The sequence below is a fragment of the Dasypus novemcinctus genome, chromosome 27 (genome assembly GCF_030445035.2).
Source record: "Dasypus novemcinctus isolate mDasNov1 chromosome 27, mDasNov1.1.hap2, whole genome shotgun sequence".
Lineage (NCBI taxonomy): Eukaryota > Metazoa > Chordata > Mammalia > Cingulata > Dasypodidae > Dasypus > Dasypus novemcinctus.
Window position 1 is genome coordinate 44,351,605 of NC_080699.1, and position 19,226 is coordinate 44,370,830.

At 39.8% G+C, this 19,226-nt stretch overlaps 1 protein-coding gene across 2 annotated transcripts in view; it reads left to right on the forward strand.

The window, feature by feature from the left end:
• The window catches only part of JAM3 (junctional adhesion molecule 3), a 101,570-nt gene that overhangs the window by 68,908 nt on the left and 13,436 nt on the right, over positions 1-19,226 (forward strand). The gene's annotated exons all lie outside the window — the stretch shown is intronic.

Genomic DNA, 19,226 nt, shown 5'->3' on the forward strand with positions numbered 1-19,226 from the left:
CCTAGGAAACTGTCCTTCCAGGATAGTTATTTCTTCAAACAATTCTATCTAAAGTAACTACAGATGGAGTTTTCATTCTGGTATTATATTTGATTTCATCAGTCAAGGACTTGTGGTCAAGAAGTCTTTAGTTCGGAGACTGTAAAGAGAAACAGAAACAAGATAGTGTACTCAAAGCAATAATATCCTCATTGATAACCTCCTGCTAGCTTAACATGGAATACCACATGGTATTGCTCTGATTCCCCATTTAGTGTTGCCATTGAAGACTTCTTCATGGAGCATATGTGCAGTAAAACTAAATAGATTTTCCTCTAAAACAAGGAATTCAGTGGTCAGATTTACCTGGATTTCCATGGTATTTGGTTGGGTCTCTTTGTATTTTATTTTTAAGGGTACTGTCTGGTTGTAGAAACCATTTAGTTTAGCTTTGGTCAACATGGGTAAGTATAACCAGGGCTTTGACTGACTGTATTCATCTTAGAACCCATATTTGATTGATTTGTTCTATAGTGTTGCTGTGTATATGGGGGAGTGGATCTGGAAGATATCATTGGCTTGTTCTTTCTCCTTCTACTCTTGTTCTTCGATTCCTTCAAAAATTGGTTAAGAAACTGAGGCATTGTTGAAAAAAAGCTATTTCAAGGGATTTTTTTTTTTTTTTACTTTAAGATGTATCCGGCTAAGTCAGGCTATAGAAATGCTCTGTCTTGAAGAATAAATATGTAGATATGCTCTATTAGAAATCCTGCATGCCAGTTTATATTTGGATTTGAGCCCCAGTAGGCCAGTGAAGTCCCACAGTGATGCATGCTGACGTGCACCCAAGCTGCTGGAGTCTCGGTCACGGAAAAATTTCTTTTGAGCAAGAGACAAATTGAACAGAATGCCAGAGGCTAAATATAACTCTTTAGAGAGCCAGACGTACATAAACTAGTTCTTAGCAAGCAACACATCTGACTTAGAGTGAAAACATTTTCTAAAAGAACTTCTTTTCCATCTTGGTTTATAGTAATATGTATAAACCCAAATTAATTTAATTTTTCTGGAAAGCTAAGGCAGCCATTGATTTTTCCCTTTTAGTTGTCTCTGCAGTTTAATAACGGCCATTGTGAAAGAAGCTCCTTTATCTCCCAGGATCACAGCATGAGCCAATAAGCCTGTTTTACTGTTCAGATGAGTTTTGTGTCCATAAGAAAAAGACAGGTAGTTTGTCCTTTGAGACCTTGATCTATCCAGATATGGGTTGGATGGTCATCTTTGGGATTTAGATTTTCATGGATTCACTTGCTTGTTCTGCATCAGGAGACTTGCCCAATCTGCTAAAAAAAAAAAAAAAAAAAAAAAAAAAAAAAATCTGGCCTCTACGGAATTAGGAGGTTTGTGGGTTGAAACTAAAATTCCCTCAATATCTGTTTTGACTTAAATGTATTTTTTATTATAATATTTTGTTGTTAGTTCTTTTCGTCCAAATATCTAGAAGAATTTTAGGCAGCATCCCGATGCCCAAGAATAGGGCTGTGCTTCCGTGACCACAACTCCAGATTTTGGGTGGGCCTGTCTTCTTTAGAGAACGCTGACAGAGTGAGTGACTTAGTGGGGCTTCCCAAATGGGGCTTCACGTAAGAATCACCTGGGCATCATGGAAAAATACAGATTCAGTCCTTTTCTACACGATGGAATCAGAATTTGGGGTGCACATGTGCTCTAGTGGATGAAGAGGTGGGCTGGGAAAAGGTATTTTAAACAAGTTCCTGAGGTATTCTTCCTGTAGCTTGCCTGGCATCAGATCCCAAGACCCTGGCGGGATTTCTTAAGTTTCTCAGAAATGAAATAAGAAACTGCAGTTGTCCACAGCTGCAAAAATTTTTCTAGATTTGGAAAGGGCAGGGAAAATAAAGAAAACTGTAGTTCCAGGGAAATAATCTGAGGACAGGGAGCTACGGAAGGCCATCGTGAGCCTCAGGATCAGGATTTCCTCTTGCCCTTATCATTCCCATCTGCCTTCTCCCTGCACTCTCCCACATCTGCCAGGGAAGGAAGAGATGGCTGTGTTGAAGACGACAGTGCAGCTGTCATTTCAGAGTTCCCCTTTTTAGGCCATTTCCTTTGCAAAGTCATCTAAGAAGAGATTTTGCTAGAACAATGAGATATAAGCTTAGGCTTCAGGGTCTGACTTATTTTTTCCTTTTAGTTCCAGATCTTCTTTACTCCTACTTATTGCTGTCTCTTTTCGTTCTGGATGGATTTTTAACAAATGTTTCTTCTAATAAGAAAGATTATGAAATAGAGCAGGGCAATAGGTTCTAGAAGTCAAAGCTTTTTGACACCTGGCTTTTGCTTTGTGCTAATAGGCATGTACCTCTCCAGGATCTGATCCCGTCTCTGGGAAATGAACATGGCAATTTCCTATATCAGTGGAATGCTAGGAGGCTTAATTAAGGTTCAGTATGTGCTGTGAGACAACCTGTATTAGTCAGGGTTCTCTAGGAAAACAGAACCAACAGGAGGTATCTGTAAATAGTATAAGATTTTATAAAATTGTCTCATACTACTGGGGGGATACACAAGTCCAGAGTCTATAGGGCAGGCTGCAAACCAGGGTCTCTGATGAAGGTCCCTGATGAATTCCCCAGGAGATGCTGTCTCTCTGAAGTAGAGATGGAAATTCTCTCTGAATGCTGAAATCACTTCCCCTTTTAAGGCCTTCAGTTAATTGGATGAGACCATTCATTGCTGACAGCAATCTCCTCAGTTGATTGTAACCAGTCATCTATGCAATCAACTCTTTGATGATTTAAAGTCCATGAAATGCCCTTGTCCAGTGCTTGCTTGACCAAACAGGGCACTATCACCTGGCTGAATTAACACATTAGCTTAACCATCACAGAACCCAAACAATATTAATATTCAGAATGTACAGTTCATTAAATTCCCAGCAGCACTATGTACTTACCCTTTAGTTCCCTCCTGCTTTGTTCACTATCAAAATGTGTGTGTGGGGGGGGGGGGAGGGGTACAATGTCGTCTTTGTTCTTTCTTTTACATCAGTCATTATTCTGCAGGCTGATTGACAGTACCCTGTCCCCATCAGAGACAAGTGCCCTAACAGGTTCATTCACCCTCTTTTAGCAGAATAGTGCTGATCCACAAGAAGCAGCTGCCATCACATTTGCTACTTGTCAAAATAATGCCCTTTGAGAGTTTCATTATCTTTTTTTCTCTCTGTCCTTCGCTTTCTGAGCACTCCTGGTTGGTTCCTGATATGTAAATATTAACCCTTCCTGAGGCTGAGAGGTTTTCCTATGACATCCCTTCTCCAGCCCACCCTTGTCTTCTATATATTTCCATTATGTATACCAGTATCTAGAGTGGTGAAAGAGGGGTATCTGACCTTGTAATTCTTAAGCCTAGTTGCTTAATGAGATGACACTGAAGTTTAGAAATTGACCCCAAGGTCCTCTGGCTCTCTTCTGTGCCTTTGCTTTTCTCATGCTCCCTAACCAAATGAGGAAAGGCCCTTGTTCCTGGGAGATGACTCATATGCAGATGAGTGACCTCAGTGTGTCCTCTTGCTGCCGGCTTTCTGTGTTCTCTTCTGCTGAGCACTGCTGCAGTGCACTGCCTGCAGATTGGGTCATATGCATGACCCTGCCATCGATTTCTGACAGTAGAGAAGGAAATCTTGCTGGAAAAGCCCTTTGCTCTTTACTCAATGGTAGTCCACATTTCCTTCATCCTAGAGGCAGGATTCTACACAGTAGTCCATCTTTTCCTTAGGCTGTTAATTAATGTTGCTGAAACACATGTACAATAGAGATGGAGGGATAGGAGGGGTACTTACCACGTGTAGGTCTGAGAACTGCAGATGAAGATATCAAGAAGTCTGTGACAGCTAGGATAGCAAAGTCATGCTTTCTTGGTCAGGTCTTCCTGTAGAGGAAATTCTGCCAGATTACTGTTATTTCTGGCATGGGGCATGAATTTGGAAGTAAATCTGTTCCACTTGTAAGTGGAGTCCTGGCTTTGTCTCTTTTTCTTTAAGTCCTGTTGTTCAACAAATCTAGTTCTGGTCTTGATCTCTCTCTCTCTCTCTCTCTCTCTCTCATACTGTGATAGGATTAGTAGTATCAGTGTGTTGGAGATAACTTCGCATCAATACATTGTAGGATTGCCTTGCCTTTGGACCATCCTTGTGTTGTTGAACATTTGACAATTAAATGGTTAGATTATAAAGGAGAAATTATCAGACATTTTTAAATTAGCTCTTGGCACATTTCTCACCAAGCACACACACATAGAACCAAGCGAAATGTTTACTTCATGCCTTCCATAGAGTCATAGGGAAAAGAAGGGATTGTGGACATTAGAGTGTGACGGAAAGAATGAGGAACGTGCAAGCTAAAGACACAGACTTTAGGACCAGCTTCCTCCCTTACTAGTTGTGGACTAGGGTCAGGTCACCTAGCTGCTTCACCATCTGCAAGTGGAAACAATAGCCCTTGCCTTGACTATATGCTTCATGGCTGATGCTAAGCAAGGAGTCATCTTCTCTTTCTTCCCCACCACTGAAACTGTGAAATTATGTCACATGGTGTCAAGAATGAGAAATAATGCTATTATAGTAAGCCATTGTAAAATGATGTCTCTGGAAATACAGAATTTGTTCACATAAATAGGCCCAATAGAGAATGGAGTGACAACTGTTGCTCCTAGAATAACCTTAAGAAAAGCATAAAAGAGAGAAACAAGAAGAGAGCAATGCAGGATTAGTTGGTATTTAGCTGTCTTTTCCATCCATCCCAGATGACCTCTCAGAATTCTGCATTATTCCTCTCTGCACTGGGCTGAATTGACGTGTCAGTCAGAGCCATTTGGATATTGTTTCCAGCCTCACCCTGCCAAAAAAAAAAAAGTTTCCCTCCTGGGTTTTAGTCTTGGCTTGACACAGAACTGGAATATTACTTTGAGCTTGAGAACACACCAGACTGAGTCTTCTTAATATACCTGGGAATGCTGTTCGGGTGGTTTTTATTAATCTCTGCCTACCTTTAGAGACAGCCCTTCAGGGAATAGAATCCAGTGTCTACATCCTCAGAACTCATCCACCCCTCCTATCCAGCTGTGATTAAATATGATTTACCTAGAAACCCAATAGCCTTTGTCAGCTGTGAATTCAAGCATATTTTGATACTCAAAATGTTGAATTTCTGGATTTGGTGTAGAGTCAGGAATGATTTTCACCCTTTCATTTATTTCCCTTCTTTTTCCATCTTTCAGTCCTCTCCTTTTCACATCCCTCCCTCCTTCTCTCCCTTCATTCTGTCTTCCCTCCTCTCTCCCTCCCTCCTTTCCATCTCTCATTCTTTTGCCTTAGACCTCACATTGGATTTTCCTGAGATCCTCATTTGTATCATTCCACTCAGAGTTAATTTTTTTTCTCTCTTCAGTTCTAAAGTTATTAAGTTTGAAACTGGCTGTTCTCTTGGCCACTAAAACATCATTGCATATAGGATATAGCAAATAAAATAGTAATGAACAAAGATCCCTTTTCTAAAATATCTATTTTTCTTCAGTTATTGGTGAAAGAAGGGTAAGGAGTTTTTAATAAAAGTTTACATTTGGGAAAACTGAAGGGTACAAAATCACATTGAAAGTCATTAGGGGTATTAAAAATAGGGCCCAGATTTCTTGAGAGTCATTCATAGCTTTGATATGTGGAAGCACTTTGATGATGCAATTATAAGCTCAACACTGAATGATTACCTCTGTCCTGGATTGAGTCACCTAATTCTTCTGGGTTGAAAACACGTTTGTTATTTACACCTCAAACAATTAAAAACATTTTTTTAAAGATTTATTTATTTATGTATCTCCCCCCCCTCCCCGCCCCATTGTTTGCTCTCTGTGTCCATTTGCTGTGCGTTCTCTTGTGCCTGCTTATCTTCTCTTTAGGTGGCACCAGGAACTGATCCTGGAACCTTCCAGAGTGGGAGAGAGGTGCTCAATCTCTTGCACCACCTCAGCTCCCTGATCTGCTGCATCTCTTATTGTCTCTCCTCTGTGTCTCTTTTTGTTGTGTCATCTTGCTGTGCCAGCTCTCCGCTTGGGCCAGCTTGCCTTCACCAGGAGGCCCTGGGAATTGAACCCTGGACCTCCCATATGGTAGACAGAAGCCCAATTGCTTGAACCACGTTCACTTCCCACAATTCAAAATTAAACCCTGGGAAATCAAGTAAGCCAAGAATGCCAGTTTACCTATTCACAGTGAGAACTACATTGTCAGAAGAAATACTGAAGGAACAAAGACAGAGTTCAACAGTCCTGGGTTTTAATCTTGGCTGTTTAGCTAGCTACATAATACACCCTATGTAGATCTCTATCAGGCCATTTACCATACTGTATTGAAATTATCTATTTATGTCCCATTTACAATCAGCAACATGTTCACAAACTTCTTGCATCTCAGTTATTATGGCTGGGAAATCTGTGTGCAAATTCAGTTGTATTTGGCATATCAGTCGAGGAGGTCCACAGAAACAGAACTCACACAATGTGTGTGTGTATTATCAAGAGATTTTTCTTAAGGTTTAATGTCCAAGCATATGATTTATTTCAGCATTCTTTGAAAAATATATATGTATCTTAAACAGAGATATTTTATTTGTTGAGTTACAGAGTTTTCTTTTTTTTCTTTTCATACTCTCCCCTCTTTATCCCTAATGTATAAAAGAAAGAAAAAATCCCTTCACCAGAAGGGCTCCTGACAGTACACAGCACAGTAATCTCAGGAGATGACTTCATTTCTGTTACTTCATTTCATTAGGAGCTATCTGAGAAAAGGGAATACTGAAATTCTCAAGTGGAAACAACCTATGGAACATGAAGGCCTATCTATTCACATGACATTTCTTGTCCTAAACTCATACATTAGGTATTGGCTTATGAGATTGTGGGGGCAGGCAAGTCTGAAGTTTGTAGGGCTAGAAACAGGCAGGAGTTGATGCTACAGTCTCAAGGCAGAATTTCTTCTTTTTCAGGAAACCTCAGTTTTTGTTCTTAAGGCTTTTCAACTTATTGGATCATCCCCATCCACATTAATGAGGATAATCTCCTTAACCTAAAGCCAAGTGATTGTAGATGTTAACCACATCTACAAAATACCTTCATAGTAACACCTAGATTAGTGTTTGATTAAATCACAGACTATGGCTTAGCTAAGTTGCCTCTTAAAACTAACCACCACAGTAGGCTAGCCCATTTTCATCTTAGTGTCCTTTGCCCTTATCATAGTACCTGACACCTGGAAGATGCTAATTATATTCTTGTTGACTGAAATGATTCCTAATAGTATCCTGAATGGGCAAGCTGAAATAATAAAACTACTGCATGGAATTAAAAAAAACTAGTTTTAGACTGTCCCGGGAAATATTTTTAGCTAGCTTATTCAATTGATCAGTTAGGGTTTAGAAAGTTAGTGGTGGGAACCATATGATTAAAAAAAAAATTTGAGAACCACTTCTCTGTGATTTCTTGTCACATCAAGGCAAAGTGAAAAAGAGCATCCAGAAAGAAGTCTTTCCTTCAGTGAATTGTTGTTAGGTCAATGGAATCCAGATTAACATGTTGTCTGAAGGTCTGTGATAGGTTCTTGATTTTATCATGTATCATCTTATTTCATTTCAGGACGTTGAAAGAAAACTATTTGGAATCAGAGAAACCCATTTTGACATTTTTGTATCATGAATTGCCTTGCTTTGTGATCATTTCTGTCTTCCTGTCTTCCTCATGGCATTTTAATTTCTGCCATTATACTTACAGCTTATTGCATGGTGGCACTTTTTAAAAATCATTTCCTTTATTATAGTTCTCATACTTAATTCTCACACTTTATTACTTTGCTACTTTGTAAGCTCAAGGCTATTTAGTATGATCAGTTTTCTAACATGTATAATATTATTTTTAATTCAAAAATAGCATTTTGACCTGTGTTCGTTTCAATTAATGAAAACTTTTCCTCTTTGACCTTTCCCATTTTCCTCCATTTACATAATTTCTTGCCTCTCTGAATCCAGAGATTGTAATTCTCTGTCCATCTCAGGTGTCTTTTTAAAAAGTTCTTAAATCATTGACGTTTCCTCAACTCCCAAACGTCACCAGCCTTTCCATACTAACTTTGGGTCACAGTAATTCTGGTTAGTTAATCAAACATTACTGTAACCTTAAATGAGGGATTACAGGAGGGTAAAACAGGAGGGAACACAGACATACCAACTCTCCAATAGGGTGATTTTCACCCAGTAGACTTGATGTGGCAAATGCAATTTAGCTATTACAATGTTCCACTTTCCTCTCCAGCCGCCCTTCCCAGGAAGGTTAACTACTGATGTCTGGGCAGAGTCCTGGAAAGGATATGCAGGAAGCTAGGACAGTGCTGGGGTCAGAGTTACTGAATGAGGGAGACCTGGGATGGAAGAGATCATTATGATCTGGGCACATGAGAAATACTTTATATATATTCAATTATTATTACCATTACCTTTATCATCACTATCATCATCATCATGCGCACAATACTTCTCTCACAAGAAGTACTAAATGTGCTTAATTGAATTGAAAGAGCTACAGCTACCATGACCATAGGGAATTCTAAAATGGGTAATCCTAAATGATTGGAGTTATCATAAACTGTTATTTGAGGGTACTCCTGGCTACTGAAATACTCTTTGGGGGTGCCTTTCCTTTTATAGTAATATCTAGTTGACAGATGCTGAAACAGCTGTTCTTGATACCTAATGCCAAGTCTAGACATAGTCTTCCAAGGGAAGTCTGTCCTGGTCAATTATAGCCCCAAGGAAAAGTCTCTGAGGCAGGGGTATAGCTATGAAGAGGTAGGGAGCAGGTATCACGGTAGCCTCATTTCTCAACTGAATTTTTTCTGCGTGCGTGGCAAGAATGCCCAGAAGGGTTAAGTGAGCACAAGTAATACTTGTCACATGTCCTGCTCTGCAGCATTAGATAGTTCGCAGAGTATTTAAATCTGCATCACTTATTAAACTGTATGAATCTGCTCAAGCATAACTTTTAGGTTTATATCTATAAAGTGATGATAGTAATACTTACCTCTAAATATGTAAGCTTGTAAAATCATATAACTGAAAGAAATCTTATAGAATGTTTCCTACTTCTCTTCTTCAGATAAGAAAAGCAAAATGTTAAGAGTGCAAAGAATATTGCTTTTTTAAATCTGTAACCGTCTTTACAAAACATATCAACACAGATCTTTCTGCTAAACGTATCCCTCAGGACCCTTACTCCTTGTCTCTAGAGAGGTTACCTAAGGGAGATGCAGGAATGGATGGATAAATTTAAGGGAATCCATTTCCATCCAGATCCTCAGTTTCCATAAGTTCTATTTCCCACTAATTCTCTTTTCCTACTACACTCTTCGCACACATCTTTCTGCCACTCTATTACCTCTCTCTCTTATCCCTAATATTACTATAGTGCATTGTGAGGGGACGGGGGGTGGGAGGTGTTGGATGTAAATAATCTCCTGTGTAGCCAACAAAGAAAAATTCAAAACTAGTTCTTTTAAAAACCCTTCCCCCAACACCCTTTAATAATAAAAATATTCAACTAAGTAGGAATAGAGGGAAACTTCCTCAGCTTGATAAAGAACATCTACAAAAAGCCTTAACTAAATAGCAACAGTAGTCAAGTCTATGTGGTATTGGCAGAGCTATAGATACATAGATGAATGGAACAGAATAGGAAACCTAGAAATAGTCCCACACAGAAATGGCTGAGTTTTGACAAAGGTGTAAAAGCAGTTCAATCAATGGAGGAAGATACACATTTTTCAACAAATGTGTATTAGTCAGCCAAAGTGGTGCTGATGCAATATACCAGAAATGGGTTGGCTTTTATAAAGGGTATTTATTTGGGTAGGACTTTACAGTTACAGGCCATAAAGCATAAGTTTCTTGCCTCACCAAAGTGTGTTTTCACATGTTGGAGCAAGATGGCTGCCGACGTCTGCGAGGGTTCAGGCTTCCTGGGTTCCTCTGGGCTCAAGTGATTAGGCACCTCCCTCTTACATCAGAGGTCTCGGGTTCAGCTCCTGGTGCCTCCTAAAGAAACAAGGAGGATGAACAGACACAGCAAGTGAAAAACAAAGGGGTGGGGAGAGATAAATAAATCAAATAAATCTTAAAAAAAAAAACCTCAACAGTAATAAAAAGCAATCGAATTAGAAAAAAGGGCAAAGGACATGAAGAGACAGATATGGATAAAGAGGAGATATAGATGGCAAAACCATATGAAAAGATGTTCAATATCGGTCATTTAAGGAAATACATATTAAGACCAAAGTGAGCTATTACTACATACTTCTCAGAATGGCTAAAATAAATAGTAACAACACTAAGTGCTTGCTAGAATGCTGAAAAACTGGCTCTCTCATACATTGCTGGTGAGATGGTAAATTAGTACAGCAACTCTGGAAAACAGTTTGCAAGTTTCTTAATACATGCAACTTCCATAAAACCTAGCAGTTGTACACTTGGCTATTTATCCTGGAGAAATGAAAAGTCATGTTCACATGAGATCTGTACACAATGTTTATAGCAACTTTATATGTAAGAGCTAAAAACTGGAAACTTTCCAGGTGTCCTTCAGTAGATGAATGGTTAAAACATTGTGCTATGTCCATACCATGGAATGCTCCTCAACAATGAAAGAACCAATTATTGATACACACAACAGCCCGGATGAATCTCTGGAGAATTACACTGAGTGAAAAAGTCAATTCCCAAAGGATACATACTGTATGGTTTCTTCATATAATATTCTTGACATGACAAAATTATAGAAATAGAGAACAGATTAGTAGTTGCTAGGAGTTAGAGGTGGTGGGGACAGTGAGGGGGTTGCTTGTGTTGAGGTAACATGAGCTTTGTGATGATGGAACAGTTCTGTATTGTGATCGCCATGGTGGTTACAGGAATCTTCTCATGTGGTAAAATAACATAGAGCTAGACACTAATGTACTAATGCCAGTGTCCTGGTTTTGATATTGTACTTCAATTATGTAAGATGTAACAATTGAAGGAAACTCATTGAAGGGCATGCTGGACCTCTCTGTCCTATCTTAGCAACTTCCTGTGAATCTAGAATTATTTCAAAATTAAAACTTCAAAGTGTTTATTTCTAAAATGATGGTGACTATTCCACTGGATATGTTAGAAAAGGAGGTATCAATTGCCTTTATCATTTTAAGGACCAAGGCATGCAATGAATACTTTGTGTTTGTGAGTAAGTTTGCAGTGGCTTATGTGCTTCTGACATTTCAAGGAACATTAAAGATTCGCTTTGGGGCTCTCTAAAAAACATCAGCAGTAGGTAGGCATTCTACTGTTCCTACCCAACTGGTGATTAGTGAACAGAGAAAATCTTTGAATCTGTGTTACTAATATACTTGCTCTTTAAAAAAATGTGGTATTCTCATTTTGGTAAGACATTTGCAGTTAAACCTGAGATATGGCACTGCACCCCTTGTTTCCTCATGTATCATCTGTTATGTTTTCTGTGTATAATCTATATAGCACTTCCCGCATGTTGTTCCTGTTTAATTTCATGTCTATTTTGGCCTGTTTGTCAGACTCTAAGCTCTTTGGGAGAATCCACTCAGCAATTTTTATTTTCCACCTATTACGTGCCAAATGCTGATCTGGCATTAGGGATGATACATGAATAAAACATAAAAATCTATGCTCTCACTGTACTTACATTCTAGTATTAGAAAACAAGTTCTATATTGATTTATCTTGATATCTTCAATCCTAGCATATTATGTAATTTATTTGGTGCTCTAAAAGTGTGTGTTGCATGAACGAATGTGCATTTTTTATATTCTAGATTGGGTTCCTTTGCCTTGAGCATTTCTAGAATATCATTTAGTTGAATTCAGTTTATTCATAGAGTTATAATGTGGCTTCTTTCTTCATCCTGCCCAAGTATAAATGATTGAGTTTTGACTTTAGAAGGGTTCTTATATGTGTATGGATATCTCACTTGAGTCTTTCTAGTCACACTTCCCAATCAAATTTAAGAAGCCCCTCTAGAAGTTGGTGTATTAAGTTCCAAGTATATAATGATCTCAGCATGTATTATTAATATTTAGAAATCACTATTTTCTGCAACTTTTAGAGAGTTTCTGGCATCATATCTCAAAGATTGTCTTTAATTTATATTTTGGAGCCTAGTAGGTAACTATTGGATGCTGGGCAATGGGGCATTTCCTGTGCAGGAAGAATTGTTTTATTATAATTCCCAGTAAACCAGCATGTATTATGGTAATTAGTAAGGCTAGACTTCTGGAATTTTTCTTTCTAGAGTTTCTAGAGTCCCTTTTTAATTTTTAGATTTACACCACTGGAATTGATTGAGCATATATAAAATTTTAAACTGGAATTTGATTACTCTGTTCAAAACTGTTTATTATGAGATTGCACCCATTTAGAAGCAAAACTGATTTGATGTTAATTTATATGTTATGATACAGATGCCACAGTATCCCTGTTCCCCTCTACCTCATCTCTCTTGTAGTTCTTTGAATGGGCTGTCTTGTGTTCTTTCCCCATGATGGCTTAGTGAGGTTTATGGGTATATTAACTCATGGAAGTCCTTTCTACTCAGTGTAGACCCCAATGGTGGTCTTAGTTTCTTTTTCTAGAGATATTCATCTCATTGAGTATTACTTTAAGAGCTACAACTTCATGAAGTCCACAGTCAATCATCTGATTCATCTGAGCAGCATTTCCCCAGGGCCTGCTTCCTAGGACAATTCCTTTTCCAAATGTCTGCTATATGTGTGTCATGGCATCCTTGGTTTCATAGGATCTCTTGCATAGAAGCAGGCCAACTCCCTGAAAATCATTTCATGGGAAAAAAATACCCACACAAATCTGTATTCAAGAATGTAGTCATCATAAATATATTTATATTTTAATAAGAATAACATATGTTCAAAAAGACTAAACTACCCATGATCCTTGGCTTTCAGTTAAACATTTCTCAAGATATTGCTAAGAATATATTTTTATAATAACTGTACTCAAGAAGAATATTCCCTAATAAACTTTTGGTATATTAGTTTGTTAAATTCTATGAATTGCTTTTAGCCATTGACTTCTCAGTTAATTGTTCTAAAGCCTTCTTAGATGTGTCAGGGCAAAGCTTTCTGGATCTCATGTTATGATGTCCTTTACTTAGAGAGATTCTTCCTGGGAGTGCTAGTATCCTAAGTGGGTTGCTTTAGTTGGGCCCTCACTCTGCCTGATACTGAACAACAGTCAAATGTCTAAGCTCTGCTGCATATGACCAGAGGCCAGGTCAGTGCTCCTTGGCCAATTTGAGAATCTGTTCTTTCCTCACTTCTTTAAATCCAAATCCTTCTTCCCCTCCAGATGAGACTGCAGAGTACAGCTAAAATTCAGCCATATTGATCCTTATTTCCTTTTTCCCCAACCTTTCCAAAGTACCCATTGTGCTTTTTTTTTTTAAGTTTTATTTTTAATTTATTTTTACTACCCACACTTGTTTCCACTCACTGTCTGCTCTGTGCCCATTTGCTTTGTGCTCTCTGTGTCTGCATCTTCTTTTTAGGAGGCACTGGGAACTGACCCTGGGACCGCCCATGTGGGGAGAGGCATTCAATCACTTGAGCCACCTCAGCTCCCTGCTTTGTTGTGTGTCTCATTGTTTTTCCTCTTTGTGTCTCTTTGTAGCAACATCTTGTTGCATCAGCACACTGTGCCTGCCCCTCATGCCAGCTTGCCAGCTTGCTTGTCTTTTCCAGGAGGCACTGGGAACTGAACTGGGACCTCCCATGTGGTAGGCAGAAGCTCAGTTGCTTGAACCACATCTCCTTCCCTTCGTGCAATCTTAAATAACGCAATCTCAGTGGGAGGAACAAGTTTGTGTGAGTATTCCCATAGAATTGGGATTCAGCGTGTGCTCAATTAACCTTCAGCTGCTACCACTTTAAGGTGACTCCAAGACTCCATTTCCTATCCAGTTATATCAGAATCTTACCCCCAACATCAGTTATTCTTCCAGATCAATTACTTGTGTTGGCCCTAAGGGTTAGGTTTGTGGCTTTGAATCCTCTTAGCACCATTCTTTTATGTAAGTTATTACTGAACTTTTTGTCCTGGGCTATAAGAGATGGACAAAGTAAAGCATTCTAGAATATTTATAAATTTAAGAATTGTTCAAATAAAGTGAGAATTATGAGAAAGGACTCTCAGCATGAGACCTTGTCAGACCTTGGCCCAGTTGTTTTGGGAAGTCATTTACAATAGAACATCACTTGTCTTGAAGTGGCACTCTAATTTTGAATCTTCTTGGGACATAGGTCAGGCCAAGGCTCCATTAAGAAGTCTCCAGCATTCTCCTTTTGGCCAAGGTATAGATCAGGGGTTCTTTAGAAGGGGTCCAGGGAAGCGAACTTGGCCCAGTGGTTAGGGCATCCGTCCACCACATGGGAGGTCTGCGGTTCAAACCCCGGGCCTCCTTGACCCGTGTGCAGCTGGCCCATGCGCAGCGCTGATGTGCGCGAAGAGTGCCATGCCATGCAGCGGTGTCCCCACGTAGGGGAGCCCCACGCACAGAGTGCTCCCTGTAAGGAGAGCCGACTGGTGCGAAAGAAAGTTCAGCCTGACCAGGAATGGTGCCTCACACACAGAGAGCTGACACAACAAAAATAGACACAGATTCCCGTGTTGCTGACAACAACAGAAGCGGACAAAGAAGAACACACAGCAAATAGACACAGAGAATAGACAACTTGGGGGGGGGGGGCAGGAAATAAATAAATAAAGTAAAAAGGGGTCCATGAGCTTGAATTGAAATTCAAAAAAACATTATTCTTGTGGGGGCATGTTGGTGCAAGTGTGATAAATTCATTAAATAATATACAGTGTAGTGTGGACTTAGTAAGGGGTTTGTGGTTTTCACCTGACTGGAAAAGGGGTCCGTGGAACAAAAAAGGTTAAAAACCCCTAGTGTAGAGGGATAAAAGGAGTCATAATTTCCATTATCTGGGGGCTATATTACCTTAGCTTCATTTAGGTTGTGAGAAACAGAAATTGGCTTAGTTGACTTCAGACTTATATTGTGGAGGCATGTGTCTCAGTGGGCCTTCGTTAGTGCATAGACACTACAGCAACTTTAGTGGCCTGGACATCTTTTAGTCTTCTAGTTTATCTGGTCCTGGACTCTGGTGTTTCTACCATTTTGACACATCAGCTTATCTCAGACTCTATTTCTCTTTCTATTACTCCGTGACTATAAACTCTCTAACTCATTCTTTTTTTCTTTTTCCTCTCTTTATTTCTTTTTTAAATGTTGCATTAAAAAAATATAAGAGGTCCTCATATACCCCCCACCCCCTCATCCCACTCTTCCCACATCTTTCATCATCGTGGGACATTCATTACATTTGGTAAGTACATTTTGGAGCACTGCTGCACCACATGGATAATGGTTTACATTGTAGTTTATACTCTCCCCCAGTTCACCCAGTGGGTTACTGGCAGGACGTACAGTGTCCAGCATCTATCCCTGCAGTATCACCCAGGACAACTCAAAGTCCTGAAAATGCCCCCACATCATATCTCTTCTTCCCTCTCCCTACCCTCAGCAGCTACCATGGCCACTTTCTCCACTTCAATGCTACAATTTCTTCCATTACTAATCACAATAGTTCCATCATAAAAAATCAGTAAGTCTACTCTAATCGATACTCTATTCCTCCATCCTATGGGCCCTGGGATGGTTATGTCCACTCCCCCTCTCTATTGAGAGGGGGCTTATATTCCACATGGATGATGGATACAATTCTCCTGCTTGCAGTTGTAGGCAGTCTTGGCTCCCTGGTGTGGTGGTTGACCTTCTTCACCTCCCTGTTAGCTGTCTGGGGTAAGTCCAATAAACCAGAGGGTAGGAGTTGTAAGTCTGCTGAGGCTCAGGGCCTGGCTGTCACATGGACAGTCCAGAGATTCAGGTCTCCTATCTAACTCATTATTTTATTTCTCTTCACGGCATAACCCTTGAGAGAAAGACTCTGATTGGGTTGTCCAGTCATTTTCCACTTGGAGAAAGCTCTCTTGAGTCACTTTTAAGGCCCTGAGATGGCCTTTGGGTTGGAAGCTGATCCTGGATCACATCAGTTGTAGCCAGAGTTTTGGTGTCTCATCATCTAAATCATAGTAATCATACCAAAAGAACTGAGTCACTTTCCTTAGAAGAGACCTGTGTGAATTTTTAGATATTTAGGTGATCATATATTGCTCTCTATTATTGAGTCATTGGGAGCTTTCAAATTAAGGAGCAATAGAAAGTGCTGCATGTGCTTGGTATATCTTTCTGGCCTCCAGAAGGATTAGCCCATGGTTAACCAAAACTAAATAGAGTATTGTAACTTGTCCTGGTTCTACAGTCTTCTGTATAAATTAGTGTTTTAGAAACTATACTTCTGTTTTTCTTTTCTTTTATTAGATTCCTTAAGACTTTTGCTACTAAAGTATAAACCACAATGTAAACACAAATGTTACCTTGTTTGAAAGCTATTGTCTCAATATCTGTACATCAGTTTCAGTAAACATGGTATGAATATGTTAAAAGATTATTGCTGTGGAAGGGAAAAGGTTTTATGTTGGATATGTGGGAGTACTGTATGTTGTATATATGAATTACTGTGATCTAAAACTCTTGTGAAGATAAGCTTAGTAATTAGAAAAAAGGAAAGAAAAAGATAGGATGTAGAATTTTTCCAAATTAATATGTATTCTATATCTAACCTTTAAACTCATCGCTATATTCCATTTTACTATTAAGGGAACCTGGCAATATATTGGGCTTCACTTTTCAGGAAGTTTTGGATCACAGAGAGGTTCAACAATGGCCAGGGTGGAATACTGGTTTGGGATGTTATTGACAGGGGACACATGGTTGGCAGGTAGTTCTACAGGGCATATATCCAGGGTACATAAAAATGTTTGGATATTTTCATAGTGGAAACAATTAAAAACAACAACTGAGGGAGTGCTGAGTTCCTAGCCAGGGGAGCTCTATCACAGTCCCTAAAGGAACAGCAACAATCCCCCAAGTGCAATGGCAAAGACCAAAAAGGAATGAATGTCCAACAATGAGCCCCTGATACCAATGACTATGCTTGTGAGCCTGTGCACCTGAAATAAGAACAAGGCCTAGAGCAGCAGTGTGCCTAAGAGTTACCTCCTGAGAGCCTCCGTGTTGCTCAAATGTGGCCAGTCTCAAAGCCAAACTCAGCATGTAATTCGTTGCCTTCCCCCCAGCGTGGGACATGACTCCCGGGGATGAGCCTCCCTGGCACTGAGGGATCACTACCAAGTACCAGCTGATGACGTAACTAGAAATTGACCTTGAATAAAATGTTCAACTCGGACCAGCAGAATATCCCTGTCTACATATAATAACAGGAGTTAAAAAAGCTTTTTGACCTAAATCAGGGGGGAAATGGAAAGGGCAAATGAGTTTATATGGCTACGAGTCTCTAAAAAAGAGCCTGGAGGTTATCAGATGGGTTGCCCTTATGCACACCTGAGCAGAGTCTCAGAGACAGATAAAGTAGATACAACCCCAGGTATTGGTTCTTCTGAGGGCTACAGAGATCCACAGGTTTTATGGTCATGGCAGATGGAGTTCACTGCCATGTCAGTTGGCCCTTCTTTGGAGCTGGTGTTTCTGTGTGATGGAACTGGACTCAGATGTGATCTCTTTTCACAAGCCTTTCCTGTTACTTTACCAGAATTGTAGTTGGTGCTGGGGTTTAAGATATATCTAGGGGATCTGAATCTCTGGACTGACCATATGATAGCCAGGCCCTGAGCCTCAACAGACTTCAGCTCCTACACTCTGGTTTATTGGACTTACCCCACTCAGCTAACATGGAGTTGAAGAATGTCAACCACCACACCATGGAGCCTAGAGTGCCTACAACTGAAAGCAGGAGGATTACATCCAGCATCCATGTGGAATTGACATAGATGTGGAATGGACACAACCAATCCAAGGTCCACAGGATGGAGGAATAGAATGTGGATTAGAGTGGACTTACTGATATTCTATTCATGAACTATTGTCGTTAGTAATTGAAGAAAATGTGGCACTGGTGTGGAAAAAGTGGCCATGGTGGCTGCTGGGTGTGGGGAATGGGAGGCAGAGATGAGATGTGGAGGCGTTTTCGGGACTTGGAGTTGTCCTGGGTGGTGCTGCAGGGACAATTACCGGACATTGTAGATTCTCCCATAGCCCACTGGATGGAACATGGGAGAGTGTGGGCTATGGTGTGGACCACAGGCCATGGGGTGCAGCGATGCCCAGAGTGTACTCACCAGATGCAATGAATGTCTCATGATGATGGAGGAGAGTGTTGCTGTAGGGGGAGTAGTGGGGTGGGGGGGTGGGGAGTACATGGGGCCCTCATATTTTTTGAATGTATTATTGAAAAAATGAATTAAAAATTAAAAAAAGACTTTTGCTAAAATTAGTGAAATCATAGTAAATAATAAAGGATCAAAATTTATACCTGTTATGTGGAAGATTAGCTGCACCATTAAATAAGGTAAAGGAAAAGAATGGATTTTCACCAGCCACTGACCTACTACACAAGGAGCTAGAAAGTGCTCAGAGTATTGAGTCTTTCTGCACATTTTCCTTAGCTGATCCAGGAAGCTAATATCATGAGACCTTCATAAGGGCTTTCTGTATGAAGACCTTCTTTGAGGATGGTATGTTTTCTTAAAGGACAAGAAGCTGCAAATAACATTTTGTAGATGGTCAGTGTACCTACTTGATTTTCATTCCAAGAAGATCAGTGGAGAAATTTCTAATTATAGTAAATGGTTTTCTAACGTTGGAGCATAAGGGGAGCCAGATGCTTCTAAGTACTAGTGTTGATGGGATTCACATGGAAGTAGCCGGTCTTGATTTCATGAAAATCACCATGTTGTTATTATTTTTCTCATTTCACTAAAGACTAGTGAAAACCTTCTCCTGTATTGAAATCTGGCTTAGTTGCTAATACAGTGAGGTGGACTTTTAGCTGTTTGGTGACTACCCACTCGAGGGCTGATGCCATTCAGAAGGGGCAAGCACCAGGCCAGAGTGTGGCCTACATC